Source organism: Stomoxys calcitrans, chromosome 2, assembly GCF_963082655.1.
Source record: "Stomoxys calcitrans chromosome 2, idStoCalc2.1, whole genome shotgun sequence".
Lineage (NCBI taxonomy): Eukaryota > Metazoa > Arthropoda > Insecta > Diptera > Muscidae > Stomoxys > Stomoxys calcitrans.
In genome coordinates, this window is record NC_081553.1 from 19,799,090 (window position 1) to 19,819,867 (window position 20,778).

General features: G+C 39.1%; 1 protein-coding gene across 1 annotated transcript in view; it reads right to left on the bottom strand.

Moving 5' to 3' along the window:
- LOC106080369 (microtubule-associated protein futsch) overlaps window positions 1-20,778 on the bottom strand; it is a 47,472-nt gene that overhangs the window by 22,898 nt on the left and 3,796 nt on the right. The window lies entirely within an intron of this gene.

Genomic DNA, 20,778 nt, shown 5'->3' on the forward strand with positions numbered 1-20,778 from the left:
TCACTGTAATTGCATTCCAAATTGTATTATATGTATTAGTCCTCAAATGGTTTCAAAGATTTGCCAGCGGGAGCGTGAAGGGCAGTATGCACCTTAAACGAAATTTTCGTTGTCATAAGAAATGCATTGACATATCCTAAGTGCAATTTTCGGTTTGCTTTGTGTTACAGGGTGATATTAAAAATATTGGATGTTTTTTGTCATTGCAAGAAAACTGTTGCTTTGAAAATTTTTTGTATAATTAATTGTCACCATGTGTTTTCTCTGAAAATTTCGCTTGAGGTCCATGCTGGTTCTCACCTGGTAATATAACGTTGTTAAGTTTATAATCCTATGGGTTAATTGAAACCACCTAAAGGTGGTATTAGACGATATGTATTCTCATTTATATTTTCAAATGTACCAAAAGTTGTGCATGTCGTGCAATCGTACCACTGCTACTGATCGTTGTAGGTGTATTGGAAGTCCAACTGGCTGAGACGACACTGATTTAGATTTAGGTTACGTTAGATTGAAAAGAGGGTGCGGATATTAATCCGCCCTATGCCGCTATGGACATATACTTAAGCCAGTAATGGGCTTGTTGTACGTAAATTTTAGCCCCTAATTATTCTCCATACCACGCCCCTAAGTTGGTTCATGTCTGATATTGTGTCCCCATCTAAGTGTCCATGTCTGCCGCGAAAACCGGGCAATGACATAGGAAATGTTCCAACGTCTCATCAACCTCCCCACATGGCCTACACATGCTATCACTTGCAGCACCGATCTTGCATAAGTGAGCTCGTAGTCCTATGTGTCCCGTTATGATACCGAAAGCTATACTGATCCCTTTCTTATTTCCTTTCGGTAAGAGCCTCGTCTTTTCACGATCTGGATCTCCCCATAGGATTTTCGTAGTGCCAACGAACGTTTTGCTATTCCACGACCTTAACTCGGACAGCGTCGACCAGAAAGTCTTGGGATTAACCAAGTTTATTGGCGGCAGTCCTCTGGCTTTCACTACCAAATCGTCTGCTCTTTCATTCCTCCTTACTCCCCTATGGCCTGCCAACCAAACGATGCGTATCGCGCAATCCTCAGAGATGGCATTAATCTCCTTCTTACACCCCATGACTGTTCGTGACCTTACCGTCCTGGTTGTTGTTGCCCTTATGGCCAGTTTACTGTCCGTAAAGATGTTCACACACGACGTCCTCACGTTAACTCCATACCGCATCACGCATTCCGGGATTGCCCGAATTATGGTCACGCAGTCGAAAACAGATCTCAGTCCTTGGGTTCTCAATATAGATCCCAAGCCCATTCTGTCCAGCAGCTTTGATCTACTGTGTAGATCCATCCATCCAGATGGATATACCAGAGGTCTGTCAATCCAAGACTTTGCCACTGACAGCAATGCCTCGCACTCGACCTCAAGTGTCGTCTTAGGTATCCAATCGGATACCTCTTCCATTCATTCCAGGTTTCCTATCGTCGTCTCGATTATACCGAGATGGTATGACCTGCTTCTTTCCTCTATCCATTCTCTCATCGCGTAAAGGCTCATAGCCGCAGCCTTTATCTGTATGTCTGTGGGTCGGATATCTAGAATAGTCTCCAGTGCCCTAGTGGGCGTGATCCTCATCGCTCCACTCATGCAAAGACAACAAGTTCTCTGAACCTGAAGTATTATCCTCACGTTGCACTTTTTTCCCATCGCAGTCCACTATTAAGACGTAAGTAAGGATAGGTCTAATTACGCTCCTGTAGAGCCCGTGGACTCTCCTCGGATTTAGGCCCCATTTCAAGCCTACGGCCCGTCTACATAGTGTCCAACATCTGTGAGCCTTCTCAGTACGCTCCTGAATGTGATACTTCTAAATCAGTTTCCTGTCCAAGATCACTCCTATGTATGACCTTGTCAAATATCGAAACCGTTCTATTGAGGAAACGTGGTGAGTCAAACTGACCCACAAATACCAGCCCAGTCCTATACCGTCTTCAAGACCCTTTTAGTCCTTCTGTATAGCTAAGTCAGATCTTTACCCCTTGGAGGTATTATAACAACGTCTGCTCCCGTTTAAACCGATCTCCGATTATACTTTTTAAGCCTCTGGATTGCGCAATTATTATCCGCAATTATTATCTAATATAGTTCCAATAGCATAGCAATTCATATTCATTATCCGGGCAAAGAATTTGACAAATGCGATCCACGGTGGTGGTTATATAAGATTCAGTCGGGCCGAACCTAGCACACTTTTACTTGTTTTATGAAAAAAACTGGAAAACCCCTTTGAGTTCTCAAAACGCAAAGTTGAAACCCATAATTTGATAACATATTCCAGGTGGTACCAAATTCGTGCAAAAAATTTTTGCGATATCCTTTTTGGTTTTGGTTGTATGACAACTCATGAAATTTGAAATTTTACAACTTATAAAATCGGTTTATATAGCAGTTATATCCAAATATGGTCCGATCTCGACGATATTCAACAAAAAGGTTTAGAGGGGTACCGGAACTCGCTGTGCCAAATTTCATCGAAATAGGATGAAAAATGATCCTTTTATAGGCTCATTACACAATATCGCTAGATCGGTATATATGGCAGCTATATCCAAATATGGTCCGATCTGTACCACATTTGACAAGAATGGGTAGGGGTCTACCACAACACAATCTGTCGAATTTCATCGAACTCGGATAATAAATGGATATTTTATGGCATCAATACCCTATATCGGCAGATCTGGTGGTTGGTCTAAGGGCAGTTATATCCAAATATAGTCCGGTCTGAACCGCACTTCACAGAAATGGGAAGGGGTCTACCAGAACTCACTGTGCCAAATTTCAGGGAAATCGGATGAAAAATTACCAATTTATTGCCTCAAGACTTTAAATCTGGAGTTCGGTCTATTTAGCGGCTTTATATAACTAAAATCCGATTTTATGAGATCAGAAGATCAGGTTTATATACAGAAAATATGAAATCGTTAAAACTTTTTGAAAAATGTTTTTATACCCAAGATATCTGCGAAATTATAAATACCCAGCTTTTGGGTATAATTGGGTAAATACCCAGGTATTACCCAATTTACCGGGTAAATACCTTTTGGGTATTTACCCATCGCCCATCTCTGCGAATGACTTCTTGAGTCATCATTACAATTAATTTCTTCAAACTGATCCAAATTTAAACTTAGCTATTAAGTGTAAATTTTGTGTAGAATCAATGGTGGTAGGTAGTAGAGATTCGGGTGGCCGACACTCAACTGGTAGGCCACCGTAGCGCAGAGGTTAGCATGTCCGCCTATGACGCTAAACGCCTGGGTTCGAATCCTGGCGAGACCATCAGAAAAAATTTTCAGCGGTGGTTTTCCCCTCCCAATGCTGGCAACATTTGTGAGGTACTATGCCATGTAAAACTTCTCTCCAAAGAAGTGTCGCACTGTGGCACGCCGTTCGGACTTGGCTATAAAAAGGAGGCCCTTTATCATTGAGCTTAAACTTGAATCGCACTGCACTCTTTGATATGTGAGAAGTTTGCCCCTGTTCCTTAGTGGAATGTTCATGGGCAAAATATGCAAATTTGACACTCAACAGTCTCAAATTATCATGGCAACACTTTTGATTTTCTTCGTTTTATTTACAGAAGGTTTATTCTCATTTTTTTTAACTTAAAGAAAAACTTTTCTTCCTGACTTCTGAAATTCTATCTGCAATTTTTACAACCACCTTTTAAAGTTCATATTTTAATAACGAAAGCCTCTATCTCAAGTTTCCCTTATTCTTAAATTAAACTACGTTTCAATATTAAATTTCCAATTATATTTCTTCATGTTAAAACATCTATGGCTGTTTTAATTTTTTATTCGCTTTATGGTAATTCTTTGCAAATACTAATCTAGCCAATGAGGCACCGATTTGCCTCCTTCCACTTTAACATCCTTCTTGCAAAACGTCGATATTAAAAATGTATGTATGTGTGTATCTTTATTTCCGGCTTATTTGCAAACATTTCTGACATTTATTGGTTAGTACATACATACATACATACGCACACATCAATGTTTAAATTGTGTAAGAGTCTTCTACTACGACCATTTCAAGAGCGAGAGAGAGAGACAGAGAGATAGATAGAACGAGAACTAAACTTTTGATATAAAACAAATGAAGGGTTTTTTTCTTCTATAACTGGTAACTGAAATCAACTCAATTTACACATAAGGTGGAATCAAAAATCATAACTTACAGTATCCGTGCAGTATGCAAACTTGAAAAGAAGTTGTAATAGTTGTCATTTGTTATTGATGTTGTTGTTATTGTTGTTTGAGGTGAGTGTGACATAGAGAAAGGAGAGACATTTTTTTATATATGTATATATTTGCATAATTGCCATAATTTATTTATATATATATTTTTTTGGTTTTATTGTTGTTGGTTTTTTTTTATCATTATTGTTTGTGTTTATTACACACACAGAAAAACAAAGAAAAAAAGAAGAACAAGAAAGATATAAAAAATAGAGACGTAGATGGAGAGAAAAGAGAACAGAGATAAAAGAAAACATATATGCCAGTCAAGAGGAACATAATAACAAATAAAGAGAACATAAACAAACATCATACAAAACACACGCACAAAGAGAATGGCTTTTAGTAGGGGTACAAATAGAAATATGGCTAATTTTAATACATATGTACAATATTTTCGCAAGTATGAGGATGTACGTCAGTGAGTAGTATGATATGTATGTATGTAGGAGATTGTATGCATGTATGTGATAGATGCCATGAATGCTTGAATGGTGGCATGAAAGAAATTGGTACGGATTTCATTGTGAGAAAATGGAGGCTCACACACACGCCGGAGCAGCAGGCACACGCACGAACTCAAACAGTTTAATGGATGACTTAGAACAGCAGTATTGCCAGTTAAAGATTTTTTAGCAATGCTTATTATGTTAATGTCTTTAAACTTTTAAAAAATACTTAATTCTTATGTAATATGGTTTGCCCAAAAAGTAATTGCGGATTTTTCATATAGTCGGTGTTGACAATTTTTTCACAGCTTGTGACTCTGTTATTGCATTCTTTCTTCTGTCAGATATCAGCTGTTACTTTTAGCTTGATTTAGAAAAAAAGTGTAAAAAAAGTATATTTGATTAAAGTTCATTTTAAGTATTATTAAAAATGCATTTGCTTTCTTTTAAAAAATCCGCAATTACTTTTTGGGCAACCCAATAATAAGTGATCCCGGCCTCGGTTGCGACTTATTTTACATGACACCATGACAAAATTTTCTTTAAATTCTATTTTTACCCGATTTTGGGCGACAAATATGGGTCCGATCGTACTATATATGGATATAGCTGACATATACTCTTAGAGCGATCTCCCGATATAGGTTATGTTAGGTTAGGTTGAAAAGAGGGTGCAGATATTAATCTGCCCCATGCCACTATAGACATATACCTAAGCCAGTAATCGACTTGTTGTGCACTATAAAATCTAAAAAGTTACCTCGAGAAACAAAATTTTAAGTTAGGAATTTCGTGCTACTTACAAAATCCTTAATTGTTTTCCAAACCACTCCCCTAAGTTGGTTCATGTCTTGTACCGTGCCCCCACCCAAGTACCGGTGTCTGTTAGCCGCGAAAGCCGTACCCTTCCATTCATTCCCTACACATGTCATCACTTTCCGTACAGATTTTGCATAAGTGAGATTGCAATCCTATATGTCCTGTCATGAAACCAAAAGCTTTCCTTTCAGTAATAGCCTCGTCCTCTCACGATCCGGATCACCCCATAGGTTTTCGCTATCTTACCGACTGTTTCGCTGATCCACAGTTTTACATACGCGTTTGTCGCCCACGCCCTTAAATCGGACTGCGTCGATCCGAAAGGCTTAGGGTTAACCAAGTTTATCGACTGTTTCGCTGATCCACAGCGTTTGTCGCCCACGCCCTTAAATCGGACTGCGTCGACCCGAAAGACTCCGGGTTAACCAAGTTTATCGACGGCAGTTCTCTGGCCTTCAATGCCAAATCGTCTGCCCTTTTATTCCCTCTTACACCGTTATGGCCCGGAGCACATCAATGCGGATTGTGCCATCCGCAGAGAAGGCGTTAATCTCCTTCTTACACTGCAAGACTGTTCGTGACCTCCTGGTTGTTATTGCCCTGAAGGCCAGTTTACTGTCCGTAAAGATGACGTCCTCTCGTTTGTATCACACCACCTCACGCATTTCGGAATCGCCCGGATTATGGTCAGGCAGTTGAAAACCGATCTCAGTTCCTGGGTTCTCAATGTAGACCCCAGGCCAACTCTTCCCGCCAGCTTTGATCCATCTGTGTAGCTTGATCTTCCAGATGGATATACCAGATTTCCGTCAATCTAAGACTGTGCTGCTGACAGCAGAGCCTCGAACTCGACCCCAAGTATCGTTTCAGGTATCCGATCGGAAACCTCTTCCCTTCGTTTCCTATCGTCGCTGCTCCCATCGCCTTAAGTCTCATAGCCCTAGTACCTGCCTTACATTTAATCTGTATGTTAATGAGTCGGATATCTAGAATAGTCTCCAATGCCCTAATGGGCGTGGTCCTTATCGATCCGCCTATGCCAAGGCAACATGTTCTCTGAACTTGTTGTATGGTCCTAACGTTGCACTTTTTGTCCATATTAGTTCACCAAACTACTGAGGCGTAAGTATTTGACCTTGTCAGATATCGAAATAGTTTTATTGAGGAAACGTGGTACGTCAAATTGGCCCACCATCTCCCAGTATACGGAATTTAGTCCATAAGTGGCGCATTTTTTACCCGAATTCGCTGAAATTGAGATCGGGAAAAAACTAGTAATTTTTCCATTTAACATAACACGATGTTTAATTAGAAAGTAAATACGCGTTAGGTTCGACCGTGCCGAACTTTGGATACCCACCATCATGGATAAATTAACTATCCCCTTTTATAGCAACTCTACTGCCATATTCATAATAATTTGCAAATGGGCCTGGTATGGATCATATTTCATTCAGGTCCCGAGAACTTTTATACAAGTCACAGTTTCAACAAATCCGCTTTTTACGGGATTAAGACCCTAAATTGAAAGATGGGTCTATATGGCAGATATATCTAAATATAGTCTGGTCTGGACCATATTCTGGCCAGATGACGAAAGGCTTAATGCAAGTCACTGTGTGAAATTCCAGCGAAATCGGGATATAAATGCAGCTTTTATGAGCTTAAGACCCTTACTCGGCAGATCGGTCCATATGGCAGCTGACTATAGTCCGATCTGAGTCATATTTGAATCGGATATCGGGAGGCCTTAATCCACTCACCTTTTCAAATATCAGGGAAATCGGATAATAATTGCGGACGGGATAATAATGGGACGAAAAAAACTCAGATGGAGTTTTGGTGTACCACAGTGCTCGTCTTCAAAAGACTTTTTCGCTTGAGCTTCTTCATTCATTCCGACAACATGACCTAGCCAATGTAACTGTTGTATTTTGATAGATTTAACTTTGCGAATGTCGTCATACAGCTCATATAGTTCGTGGTTCAGACGACATCGATACTCCCCGTCAATGCAAATTTTAAATTTTATAAAGAATCTTTCTCTCAAATACTCCAAGCTTTGCCCTGTCTGCTTTCGCAAGTACCCATGCCTTGGAATCATATTACAACACGGTTAGTATCAGTCTTTGGTATAGTGTAATTTTCCGTCGAGAGGTGGCCTTGTTTCTAAACTGCTTGCTAAATCCAAAATAGCAACACTTGCATATCAGCAAGTATTATCCTACAGAGTCTTTTAAGTTTTGGAGAGATGCCAACCTCATACATGGCTCCAAATACCTTTGAACATATAGGGCTCTCGAAAACGGCGGTTTGTTGTAGTCAACGAAGAGAAATAAAGAGTTGACCTGTTCTTCTTGGGTTTTTCCAGGATTTGGCGCAGTGTGAATATTTGGTCTATGGTGAATTTTCCAGGTCTCAAGCCGCATTAATAGGGCCCAATAATCTCATTGACTTTAGGTCTTAATCTTTCACAGAGTAAACTCGAGAGTACCTTTAATGCAATGGGGAGGAGACTTATTCCTCTTTAGTTGGCATAATCCGTATTGTCTCCTTTCTTGTGTACGGGACATAATATGCTGAGGTTCCAATTGTCGGCTATGCAGACGAGCATATGCATACGCCTTATCGGCGTGTCGCCTCCGGTCTTAAATAGTTCAGCGAGTAACCCATCGGCTCCTGCTGTCTTGTTGTTCTTCAGTCGGGTCACTGCAACTTGGACCTCATTCTGACTAGGATGTAAATATTCGATATCTTCATCAGGGATTGGTTCTGCGATATCATCTTCGGCGCCATGGTCGGACACTAGCAGCTGGGTAAAATGTTCTTTCCATATCCTCGGCACACTATCTGTATCAGTTACCAGATTTCCTTCTTTGTCTCTTCAGAAGGATGTGGCTGCACTAAAGCCATCGGTTTTGGTGTTTGATTCTTTGTTAAATTTCCCTCACGTCTTTCTATCTTTTTTTTCTGCGGAATAAAAGTTTTTCTTTTCTCCTTTTCTTCGGATACCTATCCTTCATCTGGATAGGTATGGCATACAGAGCAGAACAGTTGGGGCCGACAAAATACTACGTTATAGAGACACTTCGTTAAAGAGAAACTGACAACAAATTAGGTTTAATTGATCTAAGTTCCGTCCATCTGTCGAAATCATGCTAACTTTCGGAAGAGTAAAGTAAGCGCCTGAAATTTCGCATAAGTATTTGCTATTAATGTAGGTCAATTGGGATTGTAAATGGGCCAAATCGGTTAACGCTTAGACATAGGTACCATATATGAATATCTCCAGTTTATACTTCTTGAGTCTTTAGAGATCTCAATTTTTATCCGATTTGACTGAAAATTTGCACGATACTGTCGTGCCAAGTATCGTTCTAATCGGTCTAAAACCTGATATAGTTCCCATATAAACTGATCTCTCGAATATACTTCTTGAGCCTCTAGATGGGCTATTCTTGTCCGAATTGGCTGAAATTTGGCACGAAGATATAGGCGAAGTATTGGCCCAATCGTTCCAAACCCTGATTTAGCTCCCATATTAACCGATTTCTCGAATATACTTCTTAAGCCTCTAGAGGACGTAACTCTTTTACGATTTGGCTGTAATTTGGACGATGACTTTACTTATGACCTTCAGCAGATGTACCAAGTATGGTTCCAATCGGTTCAAAACTGTTATAGCTCCCATATAACCAATTTCCCGAACATACTTAAGACTCTAAAGGGCGCAGTTTTATTTCAGCTTAAATAAAATCAGTGGGGATTTCTTTTTATGGTTTCCCATTATTCTTTTTTTAGTTTCTGTCTGCATAGAGAAACCGTTCAAAGAACTTGAAAAATGTGATCCATGGTAGAGGGTGTATAAGATTCGGCCCAGCGGAATTAAAAATGTTTACTTGTTTAAACTTTTTTATACCCTTCAACATGGCGGATGGGAGGATGGCGATTTATTATTTTCGTCATTCCGTTTGTAACACTTCGAAATATTGATCCGAGATACAATAAAGAATTTATGTTCTTGCTTCTCTTGACGTTTCAAGTCGATTTAGCCGTCCGTCTGTCTGTCGAAAGCACGATAATTTTCGAAAGAGTAAAGCTAGGCACTTGATATACTTCATATACTGTAAATCAGGGCTATAGAGTCTGACCCACGACAGCGGCCCCGGGTCAGAGTCTAAGTCGGAGTCGGACTTAGAATCCGGCCCGGAGTCGGAGTATTAAGCCCGATTCGGAGACCGGTTCGGAGTCGGGGAAAGCGCGCTCAACTCCGAACCGAACTCCAACTTCGGCTCAATAGTCCGACTTTGACCTCAACAACTCGACTCCGGTCGAGTTCGCAGCCCTGCTATAAATACTTCCTATTAATGTAGGTCAGTTTGGATTGTTAATTGGCCATATCGGTCCATGTTTGGATATAGCTGTCATATATACTGATCTCGGATCTTGACGTCTTGAGCCGCTAGAGGGCGCCATTCTTATACGATTTGGCTGACATTTTGTATGAGCTATTTTGGGCGAAGTATGGTCCAAATAAGTTCGTAACCTGTTATAGCTACCATATAAACCGATTTGGGATCTTGAATTCTTGAGCCTCTAGGGGCGTAATTCGTTTGCAATTTCGCTGAAATTTAACATGAAGTGTTTTGTTTTGACTTTCAATAACACATGGTCCATATTGGCTTATAACCAGATATAGCTACCATATAAACCGATCTTGGATCTTGAATTCGTAATCCTCTAGAGGGCCTAATTCTTATCCGATTTGACTAAATCTTTGCACATAGTATTTTATTTTGATTTCTACAACTGTGTTTAAATAGGTTCATAGCCTGACATAGCTGTCATATAAACCTATCTTCAGATTCAACTCCAAGGGTCTATAGGAGGCGCAATTATCATCCGATTTGGCTGAGATTTTGCACGTAAAGTTTTGCAATGGCTTCCAACAGCCGTGCCTAGTGTTGTCCAAGTTTAACTACTCTCGAGAGCCTGATTTAACTTTTTGAGCCTCTACGGCAGCAATTATTTGGCTGAAATTTCAAACGTAATACCTGCTTACGACTGCTTATAGTCATGACAAGTACTATCCTTCTGTATTTGTAGATGCAACTTCTATATATTTGAAAAAGTCATTCAAACAAAGCGTCAAATACGATCCATGGTGAAGGATTTATAAGATTCTATCCGGCCAAACTTAATGCGCTTTTACTTGTATACATATAATGGCAACCCTGTAAAGCAGTAAAGACGCATATTTTGGCAATAAAGAAGTTTACGTAATTTTGACGTAAATGTGTATATATGAATGTGTATATAAATGAATTTATGTTCAAAAGAAGAGTCGGAATACTCGTATATGTATGTGTGTGTGTGTGTGTAAGTGTATACCATTTCAAACTGTAAGAAATGTCCTTGCAAGTTTAAATGTCATGAAATATGCTTTCAAGCTGTGTAACAACGTCAACATTACCATCCAACTTTGAGCATCGGTCATCTGTGACCCAAAATCTCTTGCCACCAAAATTCGTGGCATGGCGGTGACAGTCACGGTTTGTTATCTTATTCTCTATTCTTCTAAGATAGTTACAGCTAAAGCTTTTTGGTTTAGGGTCAGTGTTGTCGTCTTAGCACTTATGTGCTTTCTCAGCTATTCTGTTTTTTGGTTTTTAAAACGTCGGCACATTTTTTTCCTCGTTATAGATGTCATTTCACTTGGATCAAACAAGTGAATGAGAACGAGTATGAGAACTTTTCTTTTATTTCTCTGTCAAGTGATATCAAATGTTGCCATATGTGTTGGCAATGTTGACATAACAATGACGACAAACGCGTTCAACATACATATGCATATAGGCTCATCCGGTTCGTGTCGTAAAATCGTAAATTTCAACACTCACCCCTTTGGAGGTTGACAGGGTAATTTCATATTTTGTTGTTTTTTTTTTCTTCTTGTGATTTATATGGGTTATATAGGGGCGTTAGAGGGATAAATGTTGGAAATACCCTATGTGTGTTAGGTCATGTTATTTCCATTATGCCAGTCATTTTGTCTGGTAAGAAAAATGCGAGCAAGAAGAATTTCACAAGAATTCCAAGAATGAACTATGGTTTTTAAAGTGGTAACATTGTGACACAACTGACATAGTTTTGTCCAACAGATAAGTGATATAAATTTAAGTATCTCATAGAGGAAGAATAAAAAAGATATTCTAGAAGAGGAAATGTTTCATCTTGGCAAGATGACATGGTAAAAGTGCCAATAATAGTAAAGGCCATGATTCATTATAAATAAATAGGGAGATTTAGATAAACTTATCATCAACTTTCTTTTTTGGGTTAAGGTCATATTTGACTTGCAAATTCGCCCACGAACATTCCATTAAGGAAGGGGGGCAAATTTCTCGCACATCAATGAGTGCTGTCCGATTCACGATGTAAGCTCAATGATAAAGGAGGAGTCTGAACGGCGTGTCGCAGTGCCAAACCTCTTTGGGGAGATAAAATCAGTTGACAGAAGTTATTACAAATAATGCGCAGTGCGAAACATCTTTGGGGAGATAAAATCAGTTGACAAAAGTTATTACAAATAATACTTAAATAAATATTTTAATATTTTTGGCAATAGTTACTCGGGGACTGACATTCTATTTAAAGTCTCCTGTTTTTGTTTTAATTTATTATATATTTGATTTAAATTCAATTTCGTAATACCAACTGTTGATCAAACATAACCTTATAGAAAGCATGTTAATTCCTTCCTAAAAATTCTTCAAGTACCCCATGGCGTATGATTGTCGTCTCCTTAAAAGCATACTCATACGCACTAGGGTACTATACAAAATGACATAAGCATCATTATGTACACTTAAGAAGCTGCTTCAACAAATTTGGGGAATATAAAATTACACATAAACTACCGGCATTAAACCCCACAATTTTGCATGCCAATCAAAAAAACATAACATATAAAAGGATAGCAAATATTCTCAAAATCACATTCTCTATTCCCTCTTGTGGATTAAAGCTTAGAGAAACACCTGCCTCACGCACACATAGTCTTAACTTAAGACCCATTTTTGGCTATTCACGTCACAAAAGGGTTTTTTTTTGTTTTTAAGATCGTGTGCAAAATGGCAACTATGTATGCGAAAGTAATTTCTCACACGCACACGTAAGCACACAAACAGAATTATGGAATTTATGTTAGCAGAAACCATTGGAATAAAAGTTTGTTGTTTTGAGTGTGTTATTGTTGTTGTTCAACCTAATCTAACCTGACCTATTGTTGTTGATGCTCTCCTTTGAATAATCGAAATGAAAAATAGTTTCGAATGAAATGCTAAACGTGTCTCGTCGTTGTGAATATAAAATAGTTGTTACATATTGCACATACATCATGCGCACATACATATAAATTGCTATGGAGCAGATTAAGGAGACACACTAACGAAGTTAAGTTGCCCCAAGCCTAGTGGAAACAAGTTTGGTGATAATATATGCTTGGTACAATCCATTCAAATATGCAAATAGAAAACATAGCCTAGCTTTGTTTACAGTAATGGGCATAATTGTAGCAGAGTAGTACATGAAAACCTAATACTAAAATTGACTGACGGCTAAAAATGAAAGCCATTTTTGAAGTGAATTGTTTATGTTCGGAATTCTAAACATCCTCCAACATGGATCGCATGTGATAAGTCTTTTGAATGACTTTTTCAAACATATTGGGTTGCCCAAAAAGTAATTGCGGATTTTTTAAAAGAAAGTAAATGCATTTTTAATAAAACTTAGAATGAACTTTAATCAAATATACTTTTTTTTAAATTTTTTTCTAAAGCAAGCTAAAAGTAACAGCTGATAACTGACAGAAGACAGAATGCAATTACAGAGTCACAAGCTGTGAAAAAATTTGTCAACGCCGACTATATGAAAAATCCGCAATTACTTTTTGGGCAACCCAATATAAGGGGTAAAGGAAGTTATAGACCCATGTAGATCGTATTTGTCATGGCTGTTAGAAGTCATGGAAATATATCACCTTATATCTTTGAGATAAATTGAGTAATAATTGTGTTCTCCAGAGGCTCAGAAACTCAAATTGGGAGATCGGTTTATATGGCAGCTACATCAACCGACTTTGACCATACTTTGCATAGTTGATGGAACTCAAACCAAGTCCTTTGAATGACTTCTTCAAATGTACAAGAGCTAAACGAAGTTATAGATCCATATAGACCGTATTTGTCATGGCTGTTAAAAGTCTTCGAAATGTATCACCTTAAAAAAATTGAGGCTAATTGAGTAATAATTGTGTTCTTCAGAGGCTCTAGAAATCTAATCGGGAGATCGGTTTATATGGCAGCTATATTAAGTTAAGAACCGATTTGAACCATACTTAGCACGAAACGCAACGTGCAAAAATTCAGCCAAAGCGGATAAGAATTGAGCCCTCTAGAATCTCAAAAAGTCAAATCGGGAGATTGGTTTATATGGCAGCTATATCAGGTTATGAACCGATTTGCACCCTCCACCATCCTATGGTGGAGGGTTTAAAAATCAATCTTTACCTGTTTGTTTGTTTATTTGTCTGTATATACCGTATGGACTCAAAAACGACTGAACTGTGGTTAAGCTGGGTTAAGCTGAGATACTACAAAAATGCAAATGCAAATTTTGCCCATGAACATTCCACTAAGAAACAGGGGCAAACTTCTCACATATCAATGAGTGCAGTCCGATTCAAGTTTAAGCTCAATGATAAGGGCCTCCTTTTTATAGCCGAGTCCGAACGGCGTGCCGCAGTGCGACACCTCTTTGGAGAGAAGTTTTACATGGCATAGTATCTCACAAATGTTGCCAGCATTAGGAGTGGAAAACAACCGCAGAAAATTTTTCTGATTGTTCTCGCCAGGATTCGAACCCAGGCGTTCAGCTTCATAGGCGGACATGCTAACCTCTGCGCTACGGTGGCCTCCTGCTGGGGTACTACATCACCCATAAAACTAGCCAAAAGTATCCATGGACCAATCATGGCATTATATTGGGTTGCCCAAAAAGAAAGTAAATGCATTTTTAATAAAACTTAGAATGAACTTTAATCAAATATACTTTTTTTATACTTTTTTCTAAAGCAGGCTAAAAGTAACAGCTGATAACTGATAGAAGAAGGAATGCAATTATAGAGTCACATACTGTGAAAAAATTTGTCAACGGCGACTATATGAAAAATCCGCAATTACTTTTTGGGCAACCCAATATAAGGGATAAAGGAAGTTATAGACCCATGTAGATCGTATTTGTCATGGCTGTTAGAAGTCATGGAAATATATCACCTTACATCTTTGAGGTAAATTGAGTAATAATTGCGTTCTCCAGAGGCTCAGAAACTCAAATTGGGAGATCGGTTTATATGGCAGCTACATCAACCGACTATGACCATACTTTGCATAGTTGATGGAAGTCAAACCAAATTCTTTGAATGACTTCTTCAAATGTATAAGAGCTAAACGAAGTTATAGATCCATATAGACCGTATTTGTCATGGCTGTTAAAAGTCTTCGAAATGTATCACCTTAAAAAAATTGAGGCTAATTGAGTATTAATTGTGTTCTCCAGAGGCTCAAGAAGTCTAATCGGGAGATCGGTTTATATGGCAGCTATATTAAGTTTTGAACCGATTTGAACCATACTTAGCACGAAACGCAACGTGCAAAAATTCAGCTAAATCGGATAAGAATTGCGCCCTCTAGAATCTCAAAAACTCAAATCGGGAAATCGGTTTATATGGCAGCTATATCAGGTTATGAATCGATTGACCATACTTAGCACATTTGTTGAAAGTCATAAGAAAACATATCATACAAAGTTTCAGCCAAATCGGATAAGAATTACGACCTCAAGGGGATCGAGAAGCCAATATCCAAGATCATTTTTTATGGCAGCTATAACAAAGCATGGACCGATATGGCCCATTTACAATTCCAACCGACTCACAATAATAGAAAGTATTTGTGCAAAATTTCAAGCACGTAGCTTTATTCCTTTGGGCTTTCGACAGCTGGGCAGACGGACTCACATGGTTAGAAGGACTTAGAAAGTCGAGGCGAATATATAAAAACTTTGTTGGATCTCAGATAAATTTTTCGATGTGCTACAAACGGAATAACGAAATCCGTATGCTCCCATCCTATGGTAGAGGGTTTAAAAATCAATCTTTGCCTATTTGTTTGTCTGTATGTACCCTATGGACTCAAAAACGGCTGAACTGCTTTTTTTTAAATTTTCACGGGTGGTGAAGAATGGTCCTGTGGTTAAGCTGGGGTACTACAAAAATGCAAATGGAAATTTTGCCCATGAACATTCCATTAAGGAACAGGGGCAAACTTCTTACATATCAATTAGTGCAGTCCGATTCAAGTTTAAGCTCAGTGATAAGGGCCTACTTTTTATAGCCGAGTCCGAACAGCATGCCGCAGTGCGACACCTCTTTGGAGAGAAGTTTTACATGGCATAGTATCTCACAAATGTTGCCAGCATTAGGAGGGGAAAAAAACCGCTGAAAAATTTTCTGATTGTTCTCGCCAGGATTCGAACCCAGGCGTTCAGTGTCATAGGCGGACATGCTAACCTCTGCGCTTCGCTAACCCTCCTGCTGGGGTACTACATCACCCATAAAACTAGCCAAAAGTATCCATGGACCAATCATGGCATAATACGTATTTGAGAGTAGAAAATAAATTTTATATTGACATGTGAATACATGTGTCCGGGGGGTAACCCCACCCCAAAAACACTCCCCAAACAGAACATATTTACCGACCACTGCAATATGGGGCTTAAATGAAAGGTATTAGGTAGTGGATTACGAATTCGATATCCACTTTTGGAAGCAAGTGTTTGGTGGGCCGCCCTAAACTATGTTTTTTTTTTTTTTGCTGATCATAGCAATATGGGACTCAAACAAAAGGTATTTGAGAGTACAGCATGAATCTGATATCCATTTTAAAATTCAAGTATATGAGCTCCTTTCCCAAAACAAACCCCAAAACGGACACATTTACAGACCATGACAATACGGGGCTTAAATGAAAGGTATTTGGGAGTTAAGAACAAATTTGATATCCACACTCGTTGCACAATATCTGAGTGGCCGTATCAATCACATAGGAATATAGGGCTCAACAGAAAAGTGTTAGAGAGGGAAAGAAGGACTAGCTGTATTAGGCCCGTATTGATTACTGTAAAATCGCTCATACATTTGGATGATACGGTCAAGTTGGGAAGGCCGTTCTTTTTCTATCTATGCGAAGTCTTCCAAATTCCATGGGAGGATGGAAATTATCGCGTCATCTACGCAATAAGATTGTCCATGCAGACATTATGTATTAGTTGTTGACACTCACTCACAGAGTAGACACTTGGACTGGTGTGGACCATTGCATCTCCATTGGATGCACAGGTATGTATATTGTAGTATAGCGTTTGCCCACTACCCTTTTCTTCTCTTTCTTCCTCTTAAGTTTTAGTCTAAGGACCTCTTCCCATTTTACTTTTTCATCTACATTTCTTTAGGTTATAACAATGGACCAAAGACACCTCCAAAGAGGTGTCGCACTATGAAACAAGTCCATACAATCTTTTTTTAAGTCTGTAGCCTAATTTCAACGTGCTGATGACAGTATGGACTTTCATTTAAATTCAATATAACTTCGAAAAATTTCTTTGAAGATCAAAATTTGAGAAAATATTCTATTGGGTTGTCTAAAAAGTAATTGCGGATTTTTTAAAAGAAAGTAAATGCATTTTTAATAAAGCTTAGAATGAACTTTAATCAAATATACTTTTTTTACACTTTTTTCTAAAGCAAGCTAAAAGTAACAGCTGATAACTGACAGAAGAAGGAATGCAATTACAGAGTCACAAGCTGTGAAAAAATTTTTCAACGCAGACTATATGAAAAATCCGCAATTACTTTTTGGGCAACCCAATATATATAACTTAAATTGGGACGCTTTGTCCATCATTTTTTTTAAAGAAAAACATATTAAAATTTTATTTTATTTATGAAAATGATTTAAATATTTTTCCCCTTCAAAGTTATATAAAACTCTTAAATAATTTAACAATCGAAAAAAATTTAATCTCTTTATTGATATTCATGGTTTCCCTTGCTCTTTGGTCAATCTTGCATCTTTTTGGACAGAATATCTTGTTCTTCATTTTTCCTTAAACAAAATCAGAGGGTATTTAGCAGGTTTTTAGTCACGCACATTGACAATTTAAATCACGTTCGACCACAATCACATTGTAATTGGTTATTGATTTTTATTGCAAAATATGGGACAAATGCGTGAGGCACGCATACCAAGGACGACGACAACTCCTTTCACTTATTCGCCTTTAATTTGCCCATGCATAATTATTCAATTAAATCGTAATCGACAATTACAATCTGCAATTACATTTCTTATTGGCTGAGAATGAAAATGTGTAGAAAACATGAAGAAAGTGGTCTTTAGTATTACTGCCATATGCCACTCAACACAATAAAAGGAGGCTTTTGAGGTTGAAGTGAAAATCAACAGTTTTTCTGTAATACCCTACAATTTGTTGGAGGGTAATATACGGGGATTATCTAAATTTGTTAAGGATAAGTTGCACTTATTGAAATTGGAAACGGTCCTCACCGAAGTGGTGCGAAAAGTCGAGACGTCTCTCCAACTTAAGGAGTTCGCAATGGCGGCCTTCCTGAATATTGAGGGATCATTTAAAGACGAGAGGAGGGGTCGACAGTCACTGCCTGCACGGGGGCCATCCGAGTCTCTTCCGGTGGACGGAGTGTATGCTACGTGAGATGATTATCAACGTGGACTTTGGTGATAGTGTGGTCAGAAGGCGGAAGAAAATAGGGAACGCCTCAGGGAGGGGTGTTCTCGCCCATTCTCGAACCTAGTGGTAAATGGATTTCTTTTGGGTCTTAACAGTAATGACGTGAGAATGATAGCATTGATAGATCTGCAACATATCAAAGTCTATATTGAACTGTGACGTCAAGGTCATGTTTAGTCTAAGGCAAGGTTCCCTTCTGGACACTATGGATGCGGTGGACAGACTGAGGAGGGTTTCAGACTACCTGGTACCGAGACCGATTCGAAAAGGACTTCAGAATTCACTTTCCTGGGATTGAGGAGTGGGAAGCGATTGCTGTGTTTCAAGAGAATGATACACCGGCCTTTATAGATGTCAATATAGAGACAGTAATTGGGGCTGTACTCCGACATACACTTATGGAAAGTAGGTGCGTAATATGATAGCATGTGAAGAAGATGATGAGACACCGGCACTTAGGTGGTGGCAAAGAATTTTTGACTTGAATTTTCCTTTTCGAAATTTTTTAGTATTTAGAACGCACAACAACCCGATTACTGGCTTAGGTGAATGTCTATAGTGGCACGGGCCGGATTAATATCCGCACCCTCTTTTCAAACTAACTAACCCAATCCAACCTAGTCTTTTCTTCTCTCTCTCCGAGATCATTCTGACCCGGTAATGCTGGGGACCATGGTAGTTCCTAATATCTGATCTGAATGCAGCATTGCCCCCATGACACCAATTTAGATGCCCAGCGAAATCATCAAATCTGACTGCAGAGGCACTATGATTACTCCCATTAAAGCGACCAGATTTTTAGAGATAGAATCAGACCTAACCTAGTCTTTGCTTCTCTCTCTGAGATCATTGTGACGCGGCAATAGTGTTGACCATTGCCGGGCCTGTAGAGAGAGAAGAAAAGACTAGCTAGGTAAGATTGGGTAAGCTCTAAGAATCTGGTCGTTTCAATTGGAGAATTCCATAGTGCCTCTGTAGTCAGATTTGATGGTTTCGCCGTGCATCTAAATAACTTATTGGTGTCATGGGGTCAATGCTGCATTCAGGGCAGATATTGGGGACCACCATTATTCCATACATATCTCAGTTGGGCTAGAATAGTTCTGGTTCTGCTGGTTAGGTCTTTCTCGTTATCAATAATGGGTGCCCACCACCCACCAATGGTATGATAAGGTCGCACAAGATACTGCATTTTGGTGGCTATCTTGCAAATCCGCCTTGTAAGATACAGTTAAAAAGGGAACTGTGAGATGTTGGCAGATTGTGTTTTTAAGCATTCAGATGTTATACTTCTTGTTCCTGAGAGGGGGCCAGCTCTGTGAGATCGTGTGGTTCTCTTGATGGCAGCTCAGCAGAAACCGTATAGATAGTTGTTGGCAGCGATATTTGTCCCTGGATCAAGTTTCCTCATGTAAATGGTCGGTGCCGGGTTTTAACATTTTTGTAGGTTTATAGGTTTTGTCAATGGGTTTTGCACACCCTCGCGGTCGTTACGGAGGCCGCATAGTTTATCACCAGTGGTCTATTAGGTTGTCAACAGGGTTTCTTTGTCCACTCTCCAGGTGTTGCCGGCCAAAGATATTAGGACTTTGTTCTTGTTCTTTGCTCTTTCGCAAATCGCGGTAGCGTGGGCTGGCATTAAGACACATTGAGAGAGATTGGAAAGGTAGAGGTTAAACTGGATTGAGAAGATGAGCTCCCCATATGGTATGTCCATTTTGACTTCGTATGTCCGAACTCAGAGCACAAACCAACTCTTCGTCGAGTTCGGTATATCACATTCCATGATATAATTGAACAAAATGTTGGGGTCGACCGAGTCAAATACCTTTAAACAAGAATTGGGATGAGAACACCTGCTAGTGGGACTCCCCGTTTAACTCTACGGCATTTCGACTTCGTATTCCTGAACTCCACACACAATTATCGGCCGCACATACATTTCACAATCCAACACTTCATCGAACTCGGGAGATCCGACTCAACGATGTCATTGAACAGAATAGTGAAGTCGAGAGCTACGAGGAAAGTTCGTTCATGTGGTTTACCCGGCTATAGAACTGGCGTCCTTTCCTTTCCTTTCCTTTCCTTTCCTTTCCTTTCCTTTCCTTTCCTTTCCTTTCCTTTCCTTTCCTTTCCTTTCCTTTCCTTTCCTTTCCTTTCCTTTCCTTTCCTTTCCTTTCCTTTCCTTTCCTTTCCTTTCCTTTCCTTTCCTTTCCTTTCCTTTCCTTTCCTTTCCTTTCCTTTCCTTTCCTTTCCTTTCCTTTCCTTTCCTTTCCTTTCCTTTCCTTTCCTTTCCTTTCCTTTCCTTTCCTTTCCTTTC